Source organism: Notothenia rossii, assembly GCF_949606895.1.
Source record: "Notothenia rossii genome assembly, chromosome: 6".
Lineage (NCBI taxonomy): Eukaryota > Metazoa > Chordata > Actinopteri > Perciformes > Nototheniidae > Notothenia > Notothenia rossii.
Genome location: NC_136909.1, coordinates 44,497,023 through 44,523,729, shown reverse-complemented (window position 1 = coordinate 44,523,729; position 26,707 = coordinate 44,497,023). Strand labels below are relative to the sequence as shown.

At 41.3% G+C, this 26,707-nt stretch overlaps 2 protein-coding genes across 3 annotated transcripts in view; both read left to right on the top strand.

The window, feature by feature from the left end:
- abca2 (ATP-binding cassette, sub-family A (ABC1), member 2) overlaps positions 1-26,707 on the top strand; it is a 422,430-nt gene that overhangs the window by 5,348 nt on the left and 390,375 nt on the right.
- The window catches only part of LOC307044375 (uncharacterized protein), a 41,962-nt gene that overhangs the window by 762 nt on the left and 14,493 nt on the right, over positions 1-26,707 (top strand). The window lies entirely within an intron of this gene.

Here is a 26,707-nt window from a genome sequence, read left to right as displayed (position 1 = left end):
AATCAGTCACATTGACCCGAAGACACATTTGAGTTTGTATTACTGGTCTGGGGGAAGCTCGTGAGTGTGTGTGTGTTTGTGTATTTTTGCGTTTGTGTGTATTGTGTTTGTGTACCGGGGATACACTCACAAGAAACACCGGCTGTTGTTACGCTTGCTGTGACGTTAAATTCCTCCGTTCTCCGCTTGTAATTATGCCTTTACAAGCTTCAAAGATGTATTTATCATCTGAATTTGCCGAAACAAGTTTAATATTCTTTTGATCGCACAGGGATGAAACGTATACCAATAGAATCTGTGGACTCTCAGCTTTTCATATGATATACAGGGCTCGACATTATAAATGGCCCGCTGTCCGGGAAGCACTATTTAGACACCCCCGCCCAGCATAACGTAATTTCAATTTGCCCGCTCGGGCCACTAAAAAAATATTGCTTAAAAAAAGAAAATGGTCCTGTGGTATTGGTATTTTGACAAGCAATTGTTTTATATTGTTTCGTTTATTAACACTACAACATAGCGTTTCGTGAGGCGGTTGTCGTTGTTGGGTGAAAAGCAAGCAGCTGTTTGCTGCGCAGCGCGCTCCTTCACTACAGACTGTCACTATCAATATCTATCTATCTATCTATCTATCTATCTATCTATCTATCTATCTATCTATCTATCTATCTATCTATCTATCTATCTATCTATCTATCTATCTATCTATCTATCTATCTATATCTATCTATATATATATATATCTCTCTCTCTCTCTCTCTCTCTCCCTCTCTCTCAATCTATCTCTCAATCTATAAGGAACCAGGAGACAAAGGGTGTTGCTATAGCAACACGTCATGTTTATGTTTACACCATAGGTTTACACCTATGGTTTACACAAGAAATCAATAGCGTGAAAAGGGGTGGGGTCAATATGACCCGCTGGCGGAAATAGGTATAAATGGCAATCTTTTGGGCGATTTCTTCAATCTGACTTCATATTGAAATTTTTTAACAACAGAGGGTGCTACATAACACACTTTCAGGAAAAGTCGCAGACTGGGAGACTTTAATATTTTATTGAAAAAAAGTTACATACAATAAAAAAAACAGCTGTGGGTGAAATTGACCCGATGGCGGTGCTAGTGTTAATCCCATGTAATTGTAGAATGAACACAGTCTTCCTTTGAATATGTATAAGTCAGGTGTCTTGAGTAGTCAAAATTACCTACAAATCATTGTACACATTTGTAAATATTATTTTCCACTTGTTACCATTGTAAGTCTATTTTTATGCAGCTCTGCGTGATTTTGTGGCTACAATTCAGGCTAATACCACCAGAGGTGGAATAAGTACTCATATATTGTACTTGAGTAAAAGTACAAGTACTCAGATCTTGTAGTGAAAGTAGAAGTACTCAGATCTGGTACTTGAGTAAAAGTAGAAGTACTCAGATGTTGTACTTGAGTAAAAGTAGAAGTACCAGAGTGTAGGAATACTCTGTTACAGTAAAAGCCCTGTATTCAAAATGTTCCTCAAGTGAAAGTAGAAAAGTATTCTCATCAAAATCTAGTGAAAGTAGCGACAGTAAAAGTAGTCATTGTGCAGATTGGTCCATTTCAGAATAATAGATATGATATGTTTTATAATGATTGATCATGAAAGTGTTCTCAAAGCTGGTAAAGGTGCAGCTAGTTTGAATGACTTTGTATACTGCAGGGTAGCTTGTGGATTTACTCCAGGTGGAACTAAAGTCTGATTTAACACTTGATTATATTTCACATCAGTCATCCACATCTGTGAAGTAACTGAAGGTATTAAATACATGTAGAGGAGGAAAAGTACACCATTTACCTCTGACTTGTGTTTACTGCCAACCTAAAAGTACCTAAAAAATAGTAATCAATAATGTATTGAAAAGTTATTTGGCTGATTGTTTTATATTGGCTCAGCCAGGTTATATGGGAGGCCCAGTCTACGTACAGATGGGTCACTCATTTTGAAATATTAAACTTAGTTTTCTTTTCTTTAATTTTTCATCCTCATATAGAATGCTATCACGAAACACACATTTGGTTGTTTATAGCATAAAGATAATCTGATTTAATGTGAGGTAGGGAAATAATCATTTGAGTATGTGTATATAAATATATAATTTACAACAGCTGTAAGATGCTTGAAAAGCTTGAGAATGCACCTTGAAAATGCTTGAAAAGTGCTTGAATTTGACTTTGGAAAAGGTGTAAGAACCCTGCACATGGTGTAAAGTAACTAAGTTCATAAACTCAACAAGTACTATACTTCGGCACAATTTTGAGATACTTGTACTTTATTTAAGTATTTCAATGTTTTGCTACTTTGTTCTTCTACTCCACTACAGTTGAGAGGTACATGCTGTACTTTTCCTCCACTACATGTATGTAATCCCTTTTGTTACTTTACAGATGTGGACGAATGATGTGAAATATAATCAAGTGTTAATTCCGACTTTAGTTCCACCTGGAGTAAATCCACAAGCTACCCTGCAGTATACAAGTCATTCAAACTAGCTGCACCTTTACCAGCTTTGAGAACACTTTCATGATCAATCATTATAAAACATATCATATATATTATTCTGAAATGGACCAATCTGCACAATGACTACTTTTACTGTCGCTACTTTCACTATATTTTGATGAGAATACTTTTCTACTTTTACTTGAGGAACATTTTGAATGCAGGACTTTTACTGTAACAGAGTATTCCTACACTCTGGGACTATTACTTTTACTCAAGTACAAGATCTGAGTACTTCTACTTTTACTCAAGTACAAGACCTGAGTACTTCTACTTTTACTCTAGTACAAGATCTGTGTGCTTCTACTTTTACTCAAGTACAAGATCTGAGTACTTCTACTCAGTGCTTGAATTGGGCCGGTACTCACCGGTACGCAGTACCGGCACTTCTGATTTTTACCCATGTGGTACCGGCACTTCTTACTGAGTACCGGCACCTTGCCGGTACTCAGTAAAATGCCGGTACTCAGCCGCCGGCAATATACGTATATATTGTAAACGCAACGCAGCGCAAATGTGGGTCTGACTCTGCCTCACAGAGGGTGACTGGCTGTCTACATGACGTGGCCTGCCGACATTGCCACTTTCATACAGATCATACTAATGCCCTCGATTGGTCTCTGTGTGTCATTCAAGCTCGGGAGGGTGTGTGTTGGTGTATGTGTGGCGCGAGCAAGCGAGAAAGCGCGCGCACCGGTTACGTGTATTGTTGTTAGCATCTGGTGCTAGCTAGCTGCGCTAACGGATATAAGGAGCTTTTTCAACAACAAGGTGAAGGGAGAGTCCTTTGCTGTCAGACTGAGAGGCTGATAACTACAGCTCTGGTGAGGTAAATTACTCTCTGAGTCTTTAGATAGTTAACTTAGTTTAAGTTATCTCAGTGGGTCTCAAACGGTTCGGTCACCATTTATGTAAACACATATTTCCATTTGAGGGGGTAGTGATTAGTAAAATATGCATGAATAATACAAACAAAATTTTAACTAGGTGAAAAAAGGTAAGATAAACTTGTTGAGAGCTAAAACTAGTCTTTGCTATTGCCTCAAAGAGGAGCAGGGGGGAGAGGAGGGAGACAGGAGAGGCCGATTCAGGAGCCCAGACACACTCACAACTATAAATGAACCAAAAACAAATAAATAAACAAGTTTCAATGTTTTTTCATATTGGATATTGGGGTGTAGTCTCTTTATTTCCCCCTTAAAATGCACCAGATTGATGCATTAAGTCCAACATTTAAAAAAAAATCTTACCGGGGGAGCATGCCCCCGGACCCCATAGGATTTGAGGCCCGGCTCCACTGTTCCCAAATAGATTTGCAATTTTTTTTAAATAGTAACCCATCTCCATATGTTTCTTTTTGGGTAGTAGATTTAAACTAGAGGGCTATCACTTTGTGCAGCGACGCTATTGACAAATACATCCAGCAAAATGGCACAAAAAACTGGTAGTGGCCTCAGGGACGAGGAGTCATTTAACCAGCCAGTAGGAGTCAAGCTTTACTTTCTTTTATATCCATAAAGAAAAAGTTAATCTGTTTACAGTTGTTTCATTATGGATGTTGAGAGGTATCCATATATCTCTTCATTTTTCTCTCAAATTGCACCAGATTGATGCATCTAACTTCAATATTTAAAAAAAAATGTTCCCGGGGGAGCATGCCCCCGGACCCCCCTAGACTAGAGGGTGTCAGGTCCACTCCCCACTTCACTTTACCACTGCACCCCCTCTAATCTCAGATGCACCCTGAGTCATTTTGTTTAAGTACAGTGAGCCTTAATAAAATATACAGTAAAGAGACAAACCCACCAGCATTATAGGATATACTATGACTTTGTGCCAAATACTTGTTGCTGATTTAGAGTACTGGCACCTTTTTTATTCCAATTCAAGCACTGCTTCTACTTTTACTCAAGTACAAGATCTGAGTACTTCTACTTTTACTCAAGTACAATATATATATACTTATACGCCCTCTGTTTATAGCCTATGAAAAAAACTATTAGAAATAGAAGGCTAAAGCTAACGTTAGCAGATAGTGACAATGTATGCTAGCTAGTAGGCATGGGCGGTATCATGTTTTTCATACCGTCATACCTTGCTGACATCATACCGTGGTATACGGTATATGACGGTATCAGTCCCAATTTAAGGGGTAATTTCTCCCCCCCAAAATTTTTTTACTCACTATATCAACAGCCAGCCCCACCAAAAATATTTTCCACCAGCCGCCACTGACGGTATGACTTGGGTCGACTTGAGTGAGGTGGCGTTCGGCGGCAAATAGATGTTTCGAACGGTATATTATATGTTCGGTGTAAAATGCAGCCCGAGCCGGTAGACGCTCGCAAAGTGCCGCTACGTGCGCGCAAGTGCAAAACAAGGGCTGCATACATGACACATTGTGCAAATGGCACATTTTGAGATCGGATACAGGACGCGTTTGTAGATGTCCGACGTTGTTTCCATAGTGAGCTAAGTTAACAATATATCATCATACATAAACATTTTCCGGGAGTAAATACTTGACTTATGTAAACTGTGTTCGTTATTCTCCCGTCCAGGAGAGAAGCTTTAAAAGGAGACTAAATGGAGTCTCTGTGAAAGTTCAATTGGGTACTTTAATTAAAAAAGGCGCGGGTTGGTCACAAGCATGATATTGTTCAGTCAGACAAACAGCTGTGATCCGCTCCTCATTAGGGAAACCAAGAGTTGGATCTCTCCTCCGGTGCTGTTATATATCCTCTGCTTGCTCCTGCCCGCCTGCCGGCTCGCCTCGTCTCCAATGTCCGTTGTTGCATTTAAACAAAGGATTGGCTCCTTTCACATCCAATATATGCTCAACACGCCTTTTTCTCCTCATATTCTCTTTCATCACTTTTCATTTAACACATTCTAAACGCTGTAATCAATACTCTAAAAAATACTTCTCGGCTCGTTTGGTTTCCGGTCATTCCGGATGTTGTCACATGCTACTCTCGTCTGTAAACAATAATGTATTCAAATAAACTGTACCTTCATTTAATATTCAGCATGGTAGTATCTCGAAATCTATAGTTGTAGTGTTAAATCAGTAGGCTTCGGTTTGCACCACTCCATCTCATTTCGCCACTAAATTCACCTCTTTAGGAAATCGTATATTAGCCACATGCTACATGCGTAGATGAAGGATTTTCAGAATAAAAGCTTAACTGCTTGTGCACAAGAATTTCTGGTTTTTCAGTATAAAAGAGCATTAAAACTGATGGCATGTTTAAACTACATTTCCCCATTAAAACATTGATTTTAATTTCTAACACTTATTGAATAAAGTTTGCTATATTCACTAACTAGTTTGGGAATATTATTCCGTGCATGTGTTAAAAACCTTATTTCTATTTGATTCATTGGATTACTTGCGTGAATGTTTAGCACGTAAATGCTTTCGTTTTTAAAACCGTCCGACCTCGACTACAAAACCATCAACCAGTTGCATAGGATTAAAAAATGTCAACACTCACTCACCCCGTCTTAAACATTCCCAAAGAAGTGCCTCCGTCTCTCGTTGTGCTGGATGAAGTCACTGGCGACGAGTAAACCCAAAATAGTCCCAAACAGGCGCAGAGGCATTTTTCTTTTTTACTAGTTGTCCGAGTTCGGGGCCGGCAAATGCTGCCGCCATCTTGCTCAGCTCAGCTCTGTGCTGAGCTCTGAGAGCGGGAAAGACGGACTGCCCTCCCCTGCCCTCTGCTGGCGCGTGCTGTGCATTACAACCAATGTCGTCCCTGTCAAAACTCCGTGTCAGTGTAATAGAATGAAACGCATCTATGATTTGGCGCACAGTCTGTGACGTCACGGTATTGAAAATCATACAGACGGTATTTCGAAATACCCTGGTATACCGTAATACCGTAATACCGTCATACCGCCCAAGCCTACTAGCTAGCTAGCTCAACGATTCCTTAAATAATATTGCCACAGAAACACTTTTCAGTTCACATCATGCTCTGCCGCTCCGACAGGGAGCTCTGCTCTGAACACCTGAACGGCCCGTTCTAACAGCTGTTAACCAGCGGTCCAGTCTGTGCCACAGTGACTCCGGACGCACAGTTAATATTAACGAACGCACCCGTAGGTAATGTAGCTGCTGAAGCTAGACCATCATCTCGGAGCAGCAGAGCCTTATTATACATCCATGAGCAGAGCCGACAGGCAGGAAGACTCGAGCACACAGCTCGTACTTCATTATAAAATATAAAAAAAGAACACCATGCGTGTCATGATGGCACATAACAGCTCACGGCCGCAGATTACTCCGGGTCCCAGACCCCCCCATACCCCAAAAATATGTGTATTGCAGATCTACAGGAATCACACAAACGACTTATTTTGGATTCAAAACGGCGAATTTCGCCGAAAGGTGACAAGTTTGCATCACTGAACATAGACAGAAACACAACTGAAACATAAGATCTGAGATGTAACAACATAATACACTTTTTGGGGATGCTTGGCATGTGATGAGTGAGGGACACGGCTTAGAACGGGCGTGTCGCCTGGCAGGACAGGAGAGTGTGTGCACCAGTCTGCCTTGATCTATGAATTCATGTCCATGACACTCACTGCTGCCCACAGCTGTTTTATAGAAGGAAATTCCTTCACTTCATGAAAGTGTTTTAACCACACACACCTCTACACACACATGACGGTTGTTATTTTCCCCATAAGGAAGAAGTCGCTGCAAATGATCCCGCTTATTACATGGCCACATTCTCAACAAAGTAATGACATGACTCCCAATATTAATTTAAATGCTTTTATGGATTTAGAAAATGTTTTTATTGCTTTAAAAAATAGTTGTATGTATTGATTTAAAAAATAGTTGTATGTATTGATTTAAATTGACATGCATCCGCTAAGAAAAATAGTCCGTTGTTACCGTTTTTTAAACAGTCTGAATGAAACGGCAGCTCTCAGCTGTGTATTTACACAACTAATGGCCCATCAACCACAGCTCTCTCCCCCCCTCCCCCCTTGATCTTTCTTCTCCAGCAGCTAAATTAACTGTAGGTTACTCTGAGTGACAAGCTTACAGTTAGACGCAACACTGTCATTGCAAGTGACCCTCAGTTAGTTGACTTTTATGTTCAACGGCTAAATTCGTTACTGATAAAAAAAGGGCTTCTACTGTACCTAATTACCTTAACAATAGAACCGCCAGAGGTTTTTGTATAGGCCTACCTAAACCCGTCAAATCCCGCTATTAGAATGCAATTTTTAACAACATAGGGTGCTACATAACACACTTTCAGGAAAAGTCACGGACTGGGAGACTTTAATATTTTATTGAAAAAAAGTTACATTGCACACACACAACACACATCACACAAATTGACCCGATTGGCGGTTCTAGTGTTAAATAAACTCACTAATTAATGAAACCAGTTCAATACGCATTATTCTTATTCTTATCATTCTTTATGAGCGCAGAAATAGTCTTAAATCAGATCTGTTTTTTAAATGAAATCTGACGGCAGGCAGTTAGCTTTGATCACCTATGATAAATGCACCGCACCTAATCGCTGGCCATTCAGCCACAGACACTGTTCGAAATGGGGGGGAGCTAGGGGGAACTTGGCTCCCCCGAAGAGTGAGGGAGCTCCCCTGAAGGCTGACTTTGAGATAAATAGGGGGAGCCCAAAACAATTGTGCAGATTTGTGTCACACAGATTAGAAATGTTGAGTTTCTGTAAATAACAGTTCTTGAAATAAATAATAGTTATTGTTCATTACAGTTACTGAACATTTGTTTTATATTTGTGAATATGTCTGGGTGTTGCCATCTGTACGTGGCGGCGCTGCATTCTTACTTACGTTGCTATGGTTATGGCGGTGATGCCGGCGCGGTATTTGAAATGTTCATATTGATATTTTTTTAACTCTGGCTTTGTAATAGAAAATATGGCAAAACGAAAACAGCCAAGCGTCACAGCTTTTGGATTCACAAGCAAAGAAGCAAAGGAGTCTAAAAATGACAACGTGAACAGAAAACAACTTTTAGTTGGCCGGCTGTAAGCGGCGTTAGGGTCGAGCTTGACAGCTCCAAATCGAGGGAGAGGCCTGCTGATGCGGAGCCTGAAGAGGCTTCAACAACGGCCACATCCGCCGGCATAGTGACACCGTCTGTATTAGTAGAAGAGTGTTTTTATAGCAATTGATCGCATCCGCGCTGCTGCGCCAGTCAACAGAGCGTGCGTGTGACATATTTAGTAGCAGGATGTGCTCTGAAAAATAGGGCTCCCCGAAAGCAAATGGGTAATTCGAACACTGACAGAGCTCCCTCTATACAAATCAAACTGTAGACGGTGTGAAAGCACCTATTGTTTTAAATAATGGTCGGAATGTGACCTGTGAGCCTTCTGAATTACCGTGGGACAGCACATTCTAAACTAACATGTTCAATCAATAAAGTAACATCTTATCTTATCTTAATAATATCTTCATATTAATAATAATAATAAATCATACAGTATGTGTCCGAAAGGGAGCAGGAGGAAGCAAACACAAAAATATACAAAAAATATACTGCATATTAAAGCAAACGATTGTAAAGGTTAAAGTATGAGCATAACAAATAAAGAAGTGTAATGTAAACATTTACTTTATAATTATGATTATTTAATATATAAAGACTATATATTATTGAATTACAAGATTAGATATACTTTAGTTGATCTAAAATATTGATGTGTTCAAATGCTCTTCAAAACACAACTGAAAGTCCATGAAACTTGTCTTTCTGTATTTGTGAATGAAGCGCCATCTCCTGGTTAAAACCTGAAATTGAAAATCTGGCAACGCCCTCTTGGAAAATAGTAGGAGGGCTTAACATTCCTCTATACTGGTCTTTGGCAGGTAGTAGGCAGGAAGCTGTAAGCTGGAGTCTGAAATGGAGTGCTACATCTGTAGGGGAAGTGAGAGAGCGTGCCTCTCTGTACATCCCTGATAAACACTGTCATCTTGCGTGTTTGGATGACTTGTCATGTCCACCATAAAGTGAAACGTTTCCAGCCAATCTGGATCTTCCAGTTCGTTGTATCTGATGCATTTGCTTGCCAGGAAGGTTTTAACATGTTCCAGGCATAGTCAGCAAACCGTTTCAGCACCTCTCGCCTGGACAGCCAACGGACTTTGTTATACAGCAGGAGATCTGAATATGCGCTGTCGACTCCTAACAAGGAACATAATTGCCGGTGGTTTAACCCTTTTGCCACTATTTTGTTCACTATCTGAATAACAAGGTTCATCACCTCAATGCATTCGGGGGGGCATTCTTGGTGCAAGATACACTGAAACGTCAGTAGCTTCCGATCCAGCGACTCCTGAAGTAGAGTCACAAATCCGTGCTCGTCGCATACTAGCTGCGCGGTCTTTATTTCTTTGGCTTTCAAACAATTCACAACAGCCTCCCAAATGTCCTCCCCCCGTGTTTGGCCTTTGATATCAACTCAAGGATTTCTTCCTTCACTTCAATTTATTTGGAGTGGTGTTGTTTTCTGCCTTATTTATTATCACTATAATTTATTTTGCAGGCTAGTGCTTGTGTTGTAAAGTGTCCCTTTAAATGTTCCGTATTTAAACACGAAACGTTTAGAATATATATGTTTTGGTATTTGGCTGTCCCAGAAGAATGCCAGTCACTGTGTCTTTGTGTCTGAAATGCTATTTCTATTGTCCCCTGGACAGTAGGACTTCAGCACGGTTACATAACAACTGTTACAGCCATTCAACCCTCAGTTGGTTATTCAGAAAAAAACCTATATTCTGAAAGTCATTCAGATGACATTTCCTGTGTGCTATAAGCTAATGGGAATATTTCAAAAATGATTCCCTCGGAGTATGAATATGTAATCCCTTACATCCACACAGGCTCTTTAATTTACCATCAAAATCCTACTTCCTGTCAGCTGGTTTATTTGAATGATGATTGTGCATATTTAAAAAGCGGAGGCGGGTCTGTCTTCAATGCTGCTGTCCTGATATAGTGGTCGGCTTGGGTAGGGCTTGTGTTTGTTGGGGGAAACTATTTTTAGCCCATCTACCTTCAGAAAAAAAACTCCAAGGAGGCAGGAGAGATGTATTGGGGAGCCTCTAATAATAATCGTAACAGCTGCACATTTCTGCCTGTTTATAATCCCATTGTCCTGGTTTGGCCTCACTAACACTGTCCATCTATTGATGATTAGAGCAGAATCATGTAGTCAGCACTCATCACATTAATCCCATATATGTGGGTCCCTACTGACAGAGACAAGCTCATGCATTAATTACAAGAGCATTGTGACCAAGTTGCATTCAGCACACATGGAGATTCCTATAACATGTATTACATGCAGTGTTGGGCAAGTTACTTCCAAAATGTAATATATTACATATTACTTATTACTCTCTTTTGAAAGTAATAAGTTACATTACAATATTACTGTCTCTGAAATGTAATGAGTTACACTACTTTAGTTACTTTTTAGTTACTTTCACCAAAATAACCGCAAAAGAATAGCTAGGTATTTTAAATGCTAAAATGTAGTTTAGTGCAGCTCATTATGCATCCAGTGAAGGGCAATGTGGTATAGCATAACAACTGTGTAGGCCCTTAAGGCTACTAACAACTTGTATTACAGGGCTTAGTTGAATACTCGATTCTGATTGTAAATTCTTAACATGTGACACGTTGTTAATACAGCAGTAGCCTACAGACCGCTGTCAAGGACTATAATGAAGGTTAACATATTGTAAATGAGGGCAAATATGATTTAAATCATGCTAATGATTTGAAATGGCAAACATTGAAAGGCAAAAGTATTATTAAAACCATGTAGCCTACTACATCATCACCTTGCTCCCATCATATACGCTGGGAAGAGAATATTTACTGCTCTTGAAAACTGGTATCACATCATCATGTGAGGTTGACTTTGTGACCTGGAGAACATTTCAGCTGCAACATCAGCTCGTTTATAATAAGCTTGGGATATGAGATATTTTTGTAGCCATTCGTGGTGAAGGCATCTGTGCTATTGTATGCATTATTTTTGACCCAACATTTGTACAGGCATGTCAGAATATGGTACTATTTTCACATGAATATTCTAGCCATTGTCTATTTTTATACCACAAGCTGCAAAATGACCGCCTTACCCCACTGTACAGGCGGGTAGTTGTTTCGATATACCTGGCACCTGCGGGCCGCAGAGGGGCGGCGTAGTTTCGGGCGACGAAGACTGCTGCTCCGGGCCCGGCGAGTCAGGCGGGAGTAAGCTAGTGTCCACAACGGAGGGTAACGTGATGTCCGCATCTGACCTGTTGCTACTGTCTGCAGTAGATGCAGTGTTGCTGGCGTTTAGTGATGGTTGCTTTAACCATTTTCGTATAAATGATTATCCACAGATCAGATGTGTATCACTGCTGTGGAAGCACTTTGGAAATGATGCACGCGCAGCGGAGCAGGTCACGCGCACCTGACGCAATTTGTTGTTAGTATTTTTCGCTACGTTCTCTTTTTTGAATGGTTGCATAACGTTCAACTTCCCCGAAGATCTCAACGCGAAGCCTGAAGGGTAAACACCAGGTTTACTAATCTACCCGCACAATTTGTCCGGTGTCGCAATGTCTCGCTATGTTAGTACATTCTTAAAAAACAAAACACCATTTAATTTCGGGTTAAAATATGTTGTAACTGCGTTACTGAGCATTGTAACGGGTAATATATTACCCACATTTCATTAGTAATGCGTTACATTACTTCGTTACAGCAAAAAGTAATATATTACTGTAACTCCGTTACTTTTGTAACGCGTTACACCCAAGACTGATTGCATGCTCGAATATAGTTTAAGGCCATTAAAGCCGGCTCACTATTTGAAATAGCATTTACTCAGGTACTGTATTTGGATCGGAAATATTCACATTTCCATTTCCTTACTGTACTACATTTAACCCTTTGGAGTCGACCGTCACGCCGGCGTGATCAGATCACATGACCTGTTCAAGTCGGTGCCGCATAAAAACAACAGTCCGGACAACATTGCAGTGTGCTTCTGTCGAAAGTACTGTCTTGAAACTATATCCCAGTCTTTGTTTCATGCAAAAAGACCCAGTAAACACGGAGAAACAATGATATAAAGTTAATACATTTCAAAAGTATGAAAAATGGAAGCACATATTTGAATATCTTTGCCGTAAATGATCATTTTACGAAATGGAAAATACTGGAAACTGTAGACCCTGCTCAACAGGATGTATATGTGTATTTCTGTCGAAAGTACTGGCTTGAGACTATATGCCGGTCTTTGTTTGATGCAAAAAGACCCAATAAACACGGAGATACGATGATATAAAGTTAATACAAATATATTTCAAAAGTATGAATAATGGAAGCACATATTTTAATATCTTCGCCGTATTTGATCATTTTACGAAAAGGAAAATGCTGGAAATACTGGAAACTGTAGATTCTGCTCAAGAGGATGTATTTACCAGGGATGGGGTGAAGTAATCAGGTAAACGGAGTGATACGAAGCGAGACAAAAAGAGACGAAGAGGGACGGCGGGAACCGAAGAGAGACAGCGGGAAATGGAGAGAGACGAAGATATACGAAGACAGGCGGCGGGAGACAAAGAGAGACGGTGGGAGACTGCGATTGAAGTAAAGTGACAAACAAACATTGAGAATTTAGATATAGTTAGATAAATTTAGAGTGTTGAGGATTAAACTATGATGAAGAGAACTCTGAACGTGAGTCAAGCTATAAGCTTGTTATTTGACATGGAGGAGGAGGAGCCTGTGATGTTGCCTTCTGTGTCGTAGTTGACAGAAACTGCTTTGAAGCGTGGCACAGATAAAGACAGATAAAACAGATTTTTGTACTTAATGTGTATATATATATATATATATATATATATATATATATATATATATATATATATATATATATATATATATATTTGTATTATATTTATAATAACAGTTTTGCCTTATCAGAATGAAATCCCATTTACATTAATTAAGCTTTTAAATGTTTTGTTGTGGCTACTGTGTCACTGTTGACAGAACTTGAGAAATGAGGAAAAAAGCCTATGGATACACCTGTTATTTGTTCATAAAATGTGTATATAGGTTCATGCTGCTTCAATCAAACTTTCACATTATCATAGTGACATCCGATGTATATATTTCCAGCTTTCAAATGGTTTCGTTGTGTATGTTTGTGTTACCTATATGAAAAATAATATCATTTTCAAAATCTGTTTTTATGTTTTTTTTGTGATTTTGGGTCTAAAATGTTCATATAGTATCTCAAAATGAAAGAAATAACTATCAGGTTATATAGGTGAGGTTGTCCTTAAAAAAAAGATACCAAACATTGACATGCCAAACATTTCTTAATGGAGTTTAGTAAACAAATCAAAAGTACGTGAAAACGGCCAAATTAGCCCAGGACTCCAAAGGGTTAAGGGAGGAAATAGTATTAAAAACATATGTATAATGTTTACTCCACTACTTCTGACAGATACTATGCAGATACCGATTGATGTCTCAAAATATGATGAAAGGATACAAATATAATATATTGTTATATATTAAACTACCCCACATTTACACAAGTTTAATTAAACTAAAGCAGCCAGGAAGCGTAGCACAGGATTTGTTACTGCTGCATTGCAGAAAAAGAAAGTTCATAATAATTTGCCATTTATTTTTTGTCAACAAAAACGAAGACAGGTTTTGTTAAAGTTGTATTTAATTTTTTCATCAACAACATTGCATGCAAAAAAACAACAAACCAGAAAAAATAACAACACTGCGATTATAGTCACAGTTAGGGCTTAATGATGATGTACAGTACAATTCAGATTAAAGTCACTGCTAAAGCTAAACTGTGGCCATGCTAGTTGCATACTCAGCATGCTGATGGTCACACAACATTTTAAGAGTTCTCTTTGGTTTTTCATGATGTGCATAAAATAAGTCTAAAGGTAGGCTGAATGTGAACTTGTTTTCTCCACAACCTGAACCATAACCCATAAAATGCCATCCTTTTAAAAAATATATATAAATTAGGTAGACAGTGATAGCATTCTTGACAGAAACACTACAGCTTGTGCAGATAAACTCTGTTCAACAGTAAATTACCTAAAGTTAAATAAGTTAACATTTAAAAAGAAATAATACCATTTGACTATATGGCTTAAATGTTGTACTTAACCCAAAATATATCATGGATATATTAGCTTTATACTGTGCAGGTAGCCTATATTTTCTATCTGTAATGGACAATTGTCAGGACATTAACCAATTGTTAGCTGATCTTTATGGCAGGACATGACTGCTGGATAAACCGTCACCTTTATATCAAAGTCAAACAGAAAAGTGGATTGTGAGAATCGTGACCCCCTACTGCTCACAGCGAGGTGGTGAACTGCTGTAGCTGACATGCTCATCATGCTAACTAGACGGGAAAATCCCACTTATAACTGCAAATTGTTCAATAGGTTCTCCTAGTTGACTTACTTTTATGTTTACCGTCATTCATATGTAAACCCTTTCTGTTTTGTGGACAATTTTGACGTCCAACCTATCAGCACATCCATTTTGTTTGTAAAATCAGTGTGGTGGGGCAGGAGTATTGTTACATGTGTTTTCCTGGTACTGTAGCTCTCATACTAACCTCCTCAATGCTGGAAATGTGGATAAGAACACAGAAGATGCAGGGTAAATCTAAGAGAAGTTCGAGGAGAGCAGGGCCCAGATTTATGGAGAAAAGAAGATATAAACTATGCCTCTGCCCTCTCATCATGGGCAATGTGAAATCACTGGCTAATGAAATGGAGTTAATCATCATGAGTCTGAGTATTCAGAGGCTCTCAGCTGGAGGACGTCCTGCCTTGTTCCTTTGACTACAAGGACTTGCACAATTTTACTTCAAATTGTTATGTTTATGTACGTATTGTTGTTATTGAATTTTAATAAGGCACAACTTTCCTGAAACACAATTTTATGGGGATAGCTGTCTTATTAAACATGATTTATTTTGAACCTTTTAAACATGTAGGCCCGAACCTCATTTTCTTTTTGGAGCCAATACACACATCTGTGTTTAAAAATATTTGTTTCCTAAGTAAGATTGGTTTCCTTACATTGCAAAAGTACTAAAAATACTTCAATTCATGGTTTAGGTTGAGTATACCTTTCATTTTGTAATGCCATCAAATAACACTGTCCCAGCAAAGCACAAACAAATACTGTGTTATTATTTGAAGCCATATCGCTCACCCTTAACATGAATTCAAAAGCTAAATCAGTATTAAATCCATTTGGTGATTGTGGTAACTGATTTGTGAATAAGCAAATCACAAACTAATCTTTTGGTAACCATGGTAAAACCTTTGCTTTCAGAAAAGTTAAGTATTTTACGTGTAAAGAAGTGATCAATCAATCAATCAATCAATCAATCAATCAATCAATCAATGATTGTTTATTCATATAGCCCAATATCACAAATGTTACATTTGTCTCAGTGGACTTCACAGTTTGTAAAGAATATGAATATGACACCCTCTTTCCTTAGACCCTCACATCGTACAAAGGAAAACTTCCAGAGAAAACCCACAGTTAACGGGGACAAATGGAAGAAACCTCAAGGAGAGCAACAGAGGAGGGATCCCTCTCCCAGGACGGACAGACGTGCAATAGATGCCGTGTGTAAATCGAAGAGATAATACATTTTACAGCATAGGTAGTCCAAAGGTTTGGAAATGCATGTGTCTATAATAAGATTGAATCCACGGGGATGTCAACAATCCTGTGGGAGCCATCAGAGAAGTAGTATGATGAGAGTCAGGCAGGATCACAGGGACACAGGTTCAGCCACGACTCGAAATCCAGGACTCAGGATCCAGGACTCAGGATGCAGGATCCAGGACTCAGGACCATAGCAACAGGCTAAGCCACGACTCAGGATACAGGACTCAGGATCCAGGACTCAGGATGCAGGATCCAGGACTAAGGACCACAGCAACAGGCAAAGCCACGACTCAGGATACAGGATCCAGGACTCAGGACCCAGGACTCAGGATCCCGGCGTAGAAAGACACCAAAAATACATTTCAGGGAAGCTGGGTTATTTGGAACATGAGAGTACACAGGTATAGACAGAGAAGGAAGAAGTAAGGTGTCCCCCGACAGTCTAAGCCTATACATGTAGCAGCAAAACTAGGGGCTGAATCTAATCAGCCCTAACTATAAGCTTTATCAAAAAGGAAGGTCTTAAGCGTACTCTTAAAAACGGATAGGGTGTCTGCCGCCCGAACACAAACTGGAAGCTGGTTCCACAAATGTGGAGCTTGATAATAAAAAGCTCTGGCTCCCATTGTACTTTTAGAGACTAGGAACAACCAACAAACGTGCATTCTTGGAACGCAATGCCCTAGTAGGACAGTAGGGTATAAGGAATTATTTAAGGTAAGATGGCGCCTGCCCATTAAGGGCTTTGTAGGCGAGAAGAAGAATTTTAAATGCTATCCTGTGTTCTACATGTAAAGGGAGCCAGTGTAAGGCAGCCAGAACAGGAGTCATGTGGTCCCTTTTCCTAACTCTTGTTAGTTAACGTGCTACAGCATTTTGAATCAGCTGAAGCGACTTAACTGACTTCTTGGTACACCCTGATAATAAGGAGTTACAATAATCCAGCCTTGAAGTAACAAATGCATGGACTAGTTTCTCTGCATCGTTTTGAGGCAAGATATGCCTGATTTCTGCAATGTTACGTTGATGGAAGTAGGCGGTCCTTGAACTTGATTTTATGTGGGCATTAAAGGATAAATCCTGATCAAATACAACACCAAGATTCCTTACAGTCTCACTGGAGGCCAAATGAATGCCATCCATAGTTAATATATCTTTAGATAGTTTGTTTTGTAGATTCTTTGGGCCGAGTACAATAACTGGGGCAAAGCCTGCGAGCTAGTTCAGGCAGTCAACTCGAGCACCTATGCTGCATTCATACATAACGCCCCTTGCCACTCTGCAACCAATCAAACAGAGTCTCCTTAATATGCCGCTCTATTTAACCTGCCAGTTCTGTCTCCATGCATTGCTTGCTGCTGCTATTGCCGCAGCTACCTTTACGTCACTGCTGCTTGCCTGCTGTGTTCACTTGCTATTGCTGCGTTCATGTTCCTGCTGCTGTGTTTCATGTTGCTGCTGCTCGCCTGCCGGTGCTGTCCTTGCAAATGTCTATTGCAACCGTCTATTACAATCTCCGACTCTGGAACCGAATCATCATACGCAAGAAGCCGTAAGAAATGCCTCATTCCCGAAACACAGGCTAGCACAGAGCATGGTTCAGACGCCGCTGGAACGAGCCACAGCTCCCGCATGACACACATCCCGGTGTCCCTTCCTTCCTCATCTGGAGTAGCTTTTAATATCCTTTGGGCCAGAGGAAGTCCCGAGTTCTACGCCAGCTCCGGTAACAACCCCTCTCTTGTGTGTCAGCTAAGAGTCGCACTGTCTCTCGGTTGGCGGGTATTTAAACACCAAAAAAGGAGCAAGCTGACTTGAAGTTAAATCAGCGCTTGAAGCCTTTAATTCCACGATATATTCCCGTGAACAAACTCGATTCCCTCTGCCTGCAATGTAAACGATGTTTCTACTTCCGCGTTCAACCACGTTGTGCCGCTGACGTCACACCCCCGAGGATTCTAGGAATCGGAGTCCCAGATCCAGCCACGACTTCTAGCTTCCTGCCCCCTGCAGCAGCAATTCCTTAGGAATCACATCTAGCAGGTATATAATACTATTCTGCATAAGCAATGGTTTTTATGGAAATAAAAGTAAGTCATATTTGAGGCAATTATACAGAAGTTGTAAGTGTATAAGTATTTATACTATTATTAATCAATTAAATTAATCAATGTCCGGTGAATATGAAGGGAAGCTCGATACATTTTTGACCATCATTTTAAATCGATCTCTTCTACAGTGTCTCTTCTATGAATACCATGAATCATTCTCTGCCAAGCGGCCATGTACATTTAATCATCTACCAAAGAAGAGTTTTTCCTTACAGGAATTAAGCTCTACCTGAAATATTCTGTCCCCTCGCTGGGTGTGCTTCAGGAGGCTTCATGCTGCAAATCGTTTCCAAGCTCTTTCTAATCACAGATGTTTGTCAAATGACCTTATCAGAGGCTTAAATCAAGGTTTCTTAGCAGGTTATGCTGGCTCCCAGGGACCCATGTCTGTTGAAATGACAGGCCCCTAGCCTAGTGCTAGGAGGAATTATTCTAGCAACGTTTCTTTATTGAGCCGTTCGTTCCTCACGATTATTCTGTCAAGAATATTAATAACTGCTAAAGATTTTCCTGTTTCTATGCTCTGTAGATGACATGGCAGGGAAAGCAGACATCCCATATGCCTCTCTGGCATATATATTTTAAAGTTTTACACTCAAACGTGCATTTAGTTGCCGTAGTAGCCCACGTTTCTTTGACACCTCATCAGAAGCATTATGCTGGATCCTCTGCAATACCTGCAAGCACCCGTTGGTGTCCATCTTTTAACCATTTCCTAGTAGTTGACTTTCCCAGTCAGAGGCGCGGGAAGGTATTTTGAGTTGGGGTGCTGAGGTGCTGGACTCCAGTGAACAATACGGGCACTATAGAGCAAGCACAAAAGCACTCCCCAGGCGCAAACACACAGTACACCCGCGACTGTTACAATGAAGGCTCGATAATCAGCTCGAGGCATATAGGCAGGGGTAAAGTGCTATTTTTTACGAGTGGGGAGCGGATCTCACCTCCTCTAGGGGGGTCCGGGGGATGCTCCCCCGGGAAGACTTTTTTAAAATATTGAAGTTAAAAGCATCAATCTGGTGCACTTTGAGAGCAACATTAAGAGATCTATGGATACATCTCTCAACACCCAGATGAAACACAACTGTAAGCAGATGTTCTTTTTCTTTATGGATATTTTACAAATCACTCCCCTTTCACTCAGAGAGTCCTTTAGCTCACCTGAGCCTCTCAGTCGGAGAGGAGAGCTCTCCTCCAGCTTGTTGTGGAACAAACAGCTCCGTATGTCCCTTAGTGCAGCTAGCTAACCACATGCTAACAACTCTCTCTCTCTCTCTCTCTATCTCTCTCTCTCTCTCTCTCTCTCTCTCTCATACACACTAAATGCGCTATTTACGCACACGCACACCCACACACACACACACACACACACACACACACACACACACACACACACACACACACACACACACACACACACACACACAGAGCCGAGCTTGAATGACACAAGCACACTTATATTTCCGTGCAACTCTCTGATTGGTCTAGTGTCTTGACTTAAAGCACGGTTAATGTATTATATAATTGAGGTAGAATTGAGGTAGAATTGTCCGGTGCTACAGAAAAAGCATTCGGGGCAGGCCAAAATATTATTTTACCAACAATGTGGAATTTATTGGCTACATATTATACAGATTATGCACAGCGGAAGCAGCAATAACCGTCAAATAATAATTCAGACAGGGGAGCTGCCTGCCGCTAGGGGGTGCTGCAGCGCCCTCAGCACCTCCCTTCGCGCCCATGTTCCCAGTTAATACAGCTAGGCCAGGGATGGGCAACTTTGAGGAGAGTGAGGGCCAAAAAAAAATGTCCTCACTACCAGAGGACCACTTCATGACCATTTACTTCCATCGGCAGGATACTATATCCACAACATTTAAATAGCCAACTTTAGCTACTAATTTAATGAAAATAACTAAATATATATATAGGCAATAGATGTTTATTGTACCAAACACCAACACTGAGTTTAACAACGAAGATTCATCTTTGTATTGTGTTTCTATGCTTCCCTCACATTCCATACATAAAACCAAGAACATATGCATTTTTCTGAACTTCACCCACAGCTGGATCAGTAAGCTATACATCTTAATGAGATACTTGTGGCCTCTTCTGCTGCTGCACAATAGACTGAATGTCAATATCAACATTTGTACATCCGATTTGCATGAGATGGAACAGTGTCTCATCTGTCAGTCTGTTTCTCTCCCTTGACTTTATGTGCTTCATCATAGAGAAGTTGCTCTCGCAGACGTAAGTGCTGCCAAACATGCTGGCCATTGAGAGCACAAAATTCCTGAGGAGTGGAAAACGGGACTCGGGTAGCAGTCTCCAAAAGGAAATTCCCCTCTCCTGGCGCTTTGCTAGAAAGGGGTCTGACTGTAGTTCGCACATTTCAAGCTGCAACTCAGGGGGCTGCTCGATGATTGCAGCCGAGAGGGGGTTAGTGAATAACTCGATGCGTGGCTGCATGGTGTGGAAATCTTGAAAGCGCTTCTTAAACTGCTGCTGCAGTGTTTCTATGTCAGCTCTGTACTTGGGTAATGTTTTCTCACATTCGGGGGCATCTTTGCACATCTCTTCACATGACGGGAAGTGCGCCAGATTAGGACGGTCGGCTGAAAATCCGTCTTTAAACAGAGTCAGTTTAGTAACAAATGCGTTCATGTGCGCATATAGATCCAACACGGTTTGGCATCTTCCCTGTAACCGCATATTCAGGTGTTTAAGATGCGAGGTAATGTCCGCAAGGAAAGCCATGTCGAGAAGAAAATCTGTATTCCTGAGTTTTGCGCAGTACGCCTGTATCACATTGGATGGTGTCCTCCAAGAACACAGGGATTTCTGCGCGTAGCGCAAAAAACCTCTCCAAGCATTTTCCATGGCTCATCCACCTTATCTCTGTGTGCATCTGTAAATCACCGTACGCGGCGTTCACTTCATCCAAAAAGGCTATAAACTTCCTGTGATTGAGAGACCGGTTCCCTCCTCGAATGAGATTAGTAGTCTTGGTAACTAAATCCATGACATGGCTAAAGTTAATTGATTTGGCACACAGAGCCTCCTGCAATATCAAAACGAAATTTGATTTAGCCTGATTTTTTTTTTACAAAGAATGCCCACATTCAAAACCATTAGAATAGCTAACAATAATGTTACCCACCTGATGTATGATGCAGTGCAGTCTTGGACAGTCAATGCCACTCTGGCGGAGGAGGCCGGCGAATCCAGTGCGCTTTCCTTGCATTGCTGGCGCACCATCGGTAACAACAGCTGAGAGCTTGTGAAATCGTCCGTGCGCACTTACAACATTTTCAACAGTGGCGAAAATATCTTGTCCTTTGGTAGTGCCATGCAAAGAAGCCAGTTTCAATAACTCCTCGTGCACTTCAAATGAACTGTTAATGGCCCGTGTGTAGATGAGAAGCTGGCTCACATCAGTCACATCAGTGCTCTCATCCAACGCTAAGGAAAACTATGCACAGTCATGCATGACTTGTTTTACCTTTTGTTCGACATGATTTTGTATATCAAATATTCCTCGTGTCACTGTCCGATGGGACAAAGAGACGGTTTCAAAGTTTTTAGCCATGTTGTCATCTCCGAATGCTTTAGCCATCTGGACTGCACAACTTTTCACCATTTCGCCGTCAGACAGGGGCTTCTTAGCTTTAGCAAGCTCAAGGGAAACGGCATAAGTGAGAGACGATTGCTGTGTAGTCGTGGCTCTGGTAAAAAAGGTCTGCTGCTGGCATATTTTCCCTTTTAGGTCAGCAACGATGGCGACTCTGGCAGCTCCTGTGTGCTTTTCATATTTGTCTTTATGGGTGCTGTTGTAGTGGCGATTTAAATTGTAGTCCTTCATTGCCGATTTAGTTTCAAGACACAACCAAACACATAGGTTTGTCTTTGAATTCTGTAAACAGATAATCTATTTCCCATTTTGGCTGAAAGATACGGTTTTCTAGGTTCAGTTTTCTTTTTTGGGCGCTCATGTTTGTTTTCCCGCTAACGGAGGAAAGCCGCGAGGTAAACAGAAGACAATATACACTTGGCTGCAGGCCTCATGAATTTGGGGGGAGCGCCCTCTAGCGGTGAATATTATTAATTACAAGTGGGGTCTGGTTCAAATGATTTGCTTGTTTACAACTGTGAAACCAATATATTTTTGTAAATTGACTCGCGGGCCGCACAAAGTGAGGGCGGTGGCCACATGCGGCCCGCGGGCCGCCAGTTGCCCATCCCTGAGCTAGGCCTACCTCTTTCAGAACAGGAACTGGAAGCCCTTCCACACGTCTAGAATTATCGGTATCATTCTCGATAGTGTGCTGATGCAAGCTTCACTGCCACCAGACAAGCTGTCCGGCATCAGTACAGCCATGATTACAATTCATGTTATTTATTTAGCGCCTTTCAAAGTGCTCTACGTTACAATACATATTAGACTTGTAATACATTCAATACTGATTTCTGCTTTAATTTGGTCTACCACTGGTAGTCTCTCTAAAATAGATGTTTTATATTTATAAGGGCTCTAGCTCTAGCATTTCTGTCCAAACCTTAAGGCACCATAGTCTTAGGTCGCGTTCACACCTGCTTGTTTAGCTATTGAATCGGTCCCTGTAGCGTTAACCCCTTGATGCGGTTCGTTGGATTGGTGTGGAAGCAGTCCGATACCTCTGCTCCGCCTAAAATAGGTGGTCTCGGGTCGCTCGCTAGTAAACTCCAGAGCGGTCATTGCTGGTGTGACGTAGTCCGCATCAAAACATGGGAAACAAACTATTTGCGCGTCATCGCCTTGTTTTGCTATCTATGCTGTGTGCAACATCCAGTAACCTATAGGGTCATGCATTCATTCTGGTGACTGCTTACATCACTGGTCCCCTGTCTACAGAGGAAGGCAGTGGTACAATCTCATCAGAGCCACCTGTCATCGGTGAAACCTCCTCACTGCATAACGTCTCATTTTATGTGTTATGTTTTTAATGCACGTCGTCTGATTTAGAATTCTATGCGCTGGCCGCAGAGTCTGTTGATACACTCTCCAGATTAACAGCAGTATGAGAATAACTGCCAATGCGCTATGATCATAGACTGTATATATAAATGGACGTAGTGTCCGTGACGTCACCCATAGGATTCTGCAGAGTTGCCGTGAAGCCCTTAGTAGGCGGAGTCGGCCACTAACGGCTTGACAGCCACGTCAGAGTCTAATCCCGCCTGCTCCAAATAAGGGCAAAGAGGCGGAGCCGAGGCGGGACCTGCTGCCTCCGAACTGGAAGTAAACAGAGCTAGCTCAGGCTAAGAAGCTAAGCTAACATGAAATACATGCATACCAAGTTACTGCTAACAGTGTAGTTCCCCTATATAAACGTTACATTCATAATCAAATGAGACAATCTGCAAGAGAATTAGCTATATTTTGTTATTCTTAATGCTTGTCATTCACACGTTAAGAAAAGACGGACTCCACCCCCCGGACCTAACGGAGCCTCAGTGGGATAGCTCCGGGACGCCGGCTGGAGCTAGCCCCCTGCGGCTCCGTTAGCCCCGGCGGCCACCACTGGGATAATTGGGTCCCCTATTAACATTTGCTCCCGTTTAGCATTATTGGCGTCATAGCCATAGACTATAAAAGTCTTACCCAAGGCTGAATCATAAATTAAAATGTATATGTATGTATAAAGGGTTACGTCCTTAGCTGGCTAATAAGTAACAACCTAAGCTACCAAGCACACAAACATCTGCGAACGGGACATGTATAATATTTTCATTTTAGAGTTCTTGCAAGTTCTGTTAGTACATTCAAGCGCACAGCACAACATTTTAATTGTCTGGTATGTGTAACAATATTCCCTAAAAGGCACAATCACCACGAACACGGCTAAAGCTAAAGGGTCAAGTACAGTAACTACAACTAACTAAGGTTGTAGCCTCTATGGTTGTAGCCTAGCAGAGTGGACAAGTTGCTGTTAGCTGACAGTGAGGCATGTACATGTCCATCAAAGTGACCACGCCCTAATTTATGCAAAAGCTTTAAGGCTTAATATTAATTAAACAGATGAGTTGAGAAAAAATTCACCCCCCCAATCCATATTCATGAAGGGGGGATCTAACTATACAGAGAATATGGTTTTTTGAACCACGATGTAAAGATGTTTATTTCTGCTGTAAAATTGGGCATTTTAACATGGGGGTCTATGGAAATTGCTCCCTTCTGCAGACTGCTCCTACTGGCCACTAGATGAACTGCAGTTTGAGGCACTTCCGTATTAGTGTCCCGGCTCTTCCCCAGAGTTTGCCGCTTGGCTATGATGCAGGCTACTGTAGAAATTGCGGGATCTGCATTTTATCCGCTTAATTAATGTCCTGCATTGTCGAAAAAGCATCTCCGTACAATGACTTTAGTTTACAGTTCATAGTCCGTTTGAGGTTGCCTGGGTGACGCAAACCCAACCTTCTGCAAATGAAACAATGTAATACACTTGCGTCTGGTGTAAAGACGCGGACTATTCGGCATGAATGCAATCTTAGAGATGGTCATTGCTCGGATCTTGGTCCTTAGCCCCTCTGCGACGATTGGAATGTTACGTTCATTATTTTATAAAGACCTTGTGGTGTCTTCAGATCCTCTCTAGTTACTTACAGATGCTGCGCCTTCTGCTGGTTCGGGGGATTTCACAATGAGTGGTTTGGCCCACCAGCTTGCCATGCCCTTCGTTCAACCAAATGACTCTGGATCTACACGTCAAGCCCCTCAAGGATTTCCCATATTCTGCCACCAACCAAGAGCATGATTCAAAGCATACAATTCAGCTTGGTACTTTATCTTCTTCTGTCCCAACCTCCTCTGTGTACTTATGCAATAGATATAATAGTTGTTCATGCATTAATTGCATTTTCTTCAAATCCTGCATCTTCAAGTGCTAAGTATAAAGCCAAGCTAGAGTTCATTCATTTGCTCCTCAAGGGCCAAGGCACGTCCTCCATGCAATGAAAAATATTGCCTCTTAACTTTGCACCCGTGCAAAGGTTAATGTATAAGTTCAGATAAAGGGGTTTCACTATACATCGATAAACGTCAGATGCAGTTGTTACAGCTTTCTATGGGTTTCTCAGGTGGCGAATATACACAGACCTCTCACCTTTTAATCCTCAGCATAATCTCGCCCTTACTGAATTAACTTTGTAGATCAAATATACACACTGTTTTGAAACATTCAATGTCTGACAGTTCTGTTTGGGGAGTCACGGAACCCTGAATAATCATTTCTAAAACTAACACTGTTTTCTTCCTTTATCTTCCATGCTGAAATTCTCGCACCATTGCCCTCCGACACATGGGTCGGCACCCATGTTTATTCAATGGCTGCAAACCCAACGACGAGGGTTCTCCTCCAAGCTGCGTGATCTCTGACTAAGCTGCGACCTTCCCCCAGATCGCTATTCCCACTGTTTAAGAATCTACGCAGCCACAACTGCAGCTCACCGCCTTCCTCAACCCTGACTATCCTGGGCCGTCGGTCATCTTCTGCCCACCAGCGCTATATCATGCTTCACAGGAATGAGATCCTTTCTCCACAAACAACCATGAACTCTTGCATTACTCAATGAATGAGTAAATGTTCAAAGATGTATATCTGTAGGATTCTGTTATTGCACACCAGGTGGTTGCTGGGTTAGATTATATTTATTTTATTTCATTATAATATATTCCCCTCAAAGCCGCTGTGCTGGGGGGGGGATGGCTTTTCGGGGCGTTCACGGGCCTTCACATAGCAGCTTCATTAGGTAGCTTATATACTGTAGGTAGTATATTCCCCTCAAAGCCGCTGTGCTGGGGGGGGATAGCTTTTCAGGGGCTGTACCCGGGCCTTCACATAGCAGTCATTAGGTAGTATATTCCCCTTAAAGCCGCCAGGCTTAAGGGGGATGGCTTTTGGGGCATTCCCGGGCCTTCACATAGCAGTCTCGCTAGGTAATATATTCCCCTTAAAGCCACTGTGTTTAGGGGGAATGGCAACATGGCAGTTCGCCAGGCACTCTACTTATCAGATTTACATCACCAGCGTCAGGCTCGGGCTACGCAGTTTTGGGGGATAGTATCTAATCTCCACGCAGTTTTGGGGGTTAGTTATTTGATCATCACTCATCGTGCTATGTATATCAATTGAGTGATGATGCCCGAGCCTAGTCGCCAAACTCAACTATATGCTGCTTCTAATAAACATGTTAAAGAAACACGTGAGTTGTCTGACTGAAATGGGGCGAAGC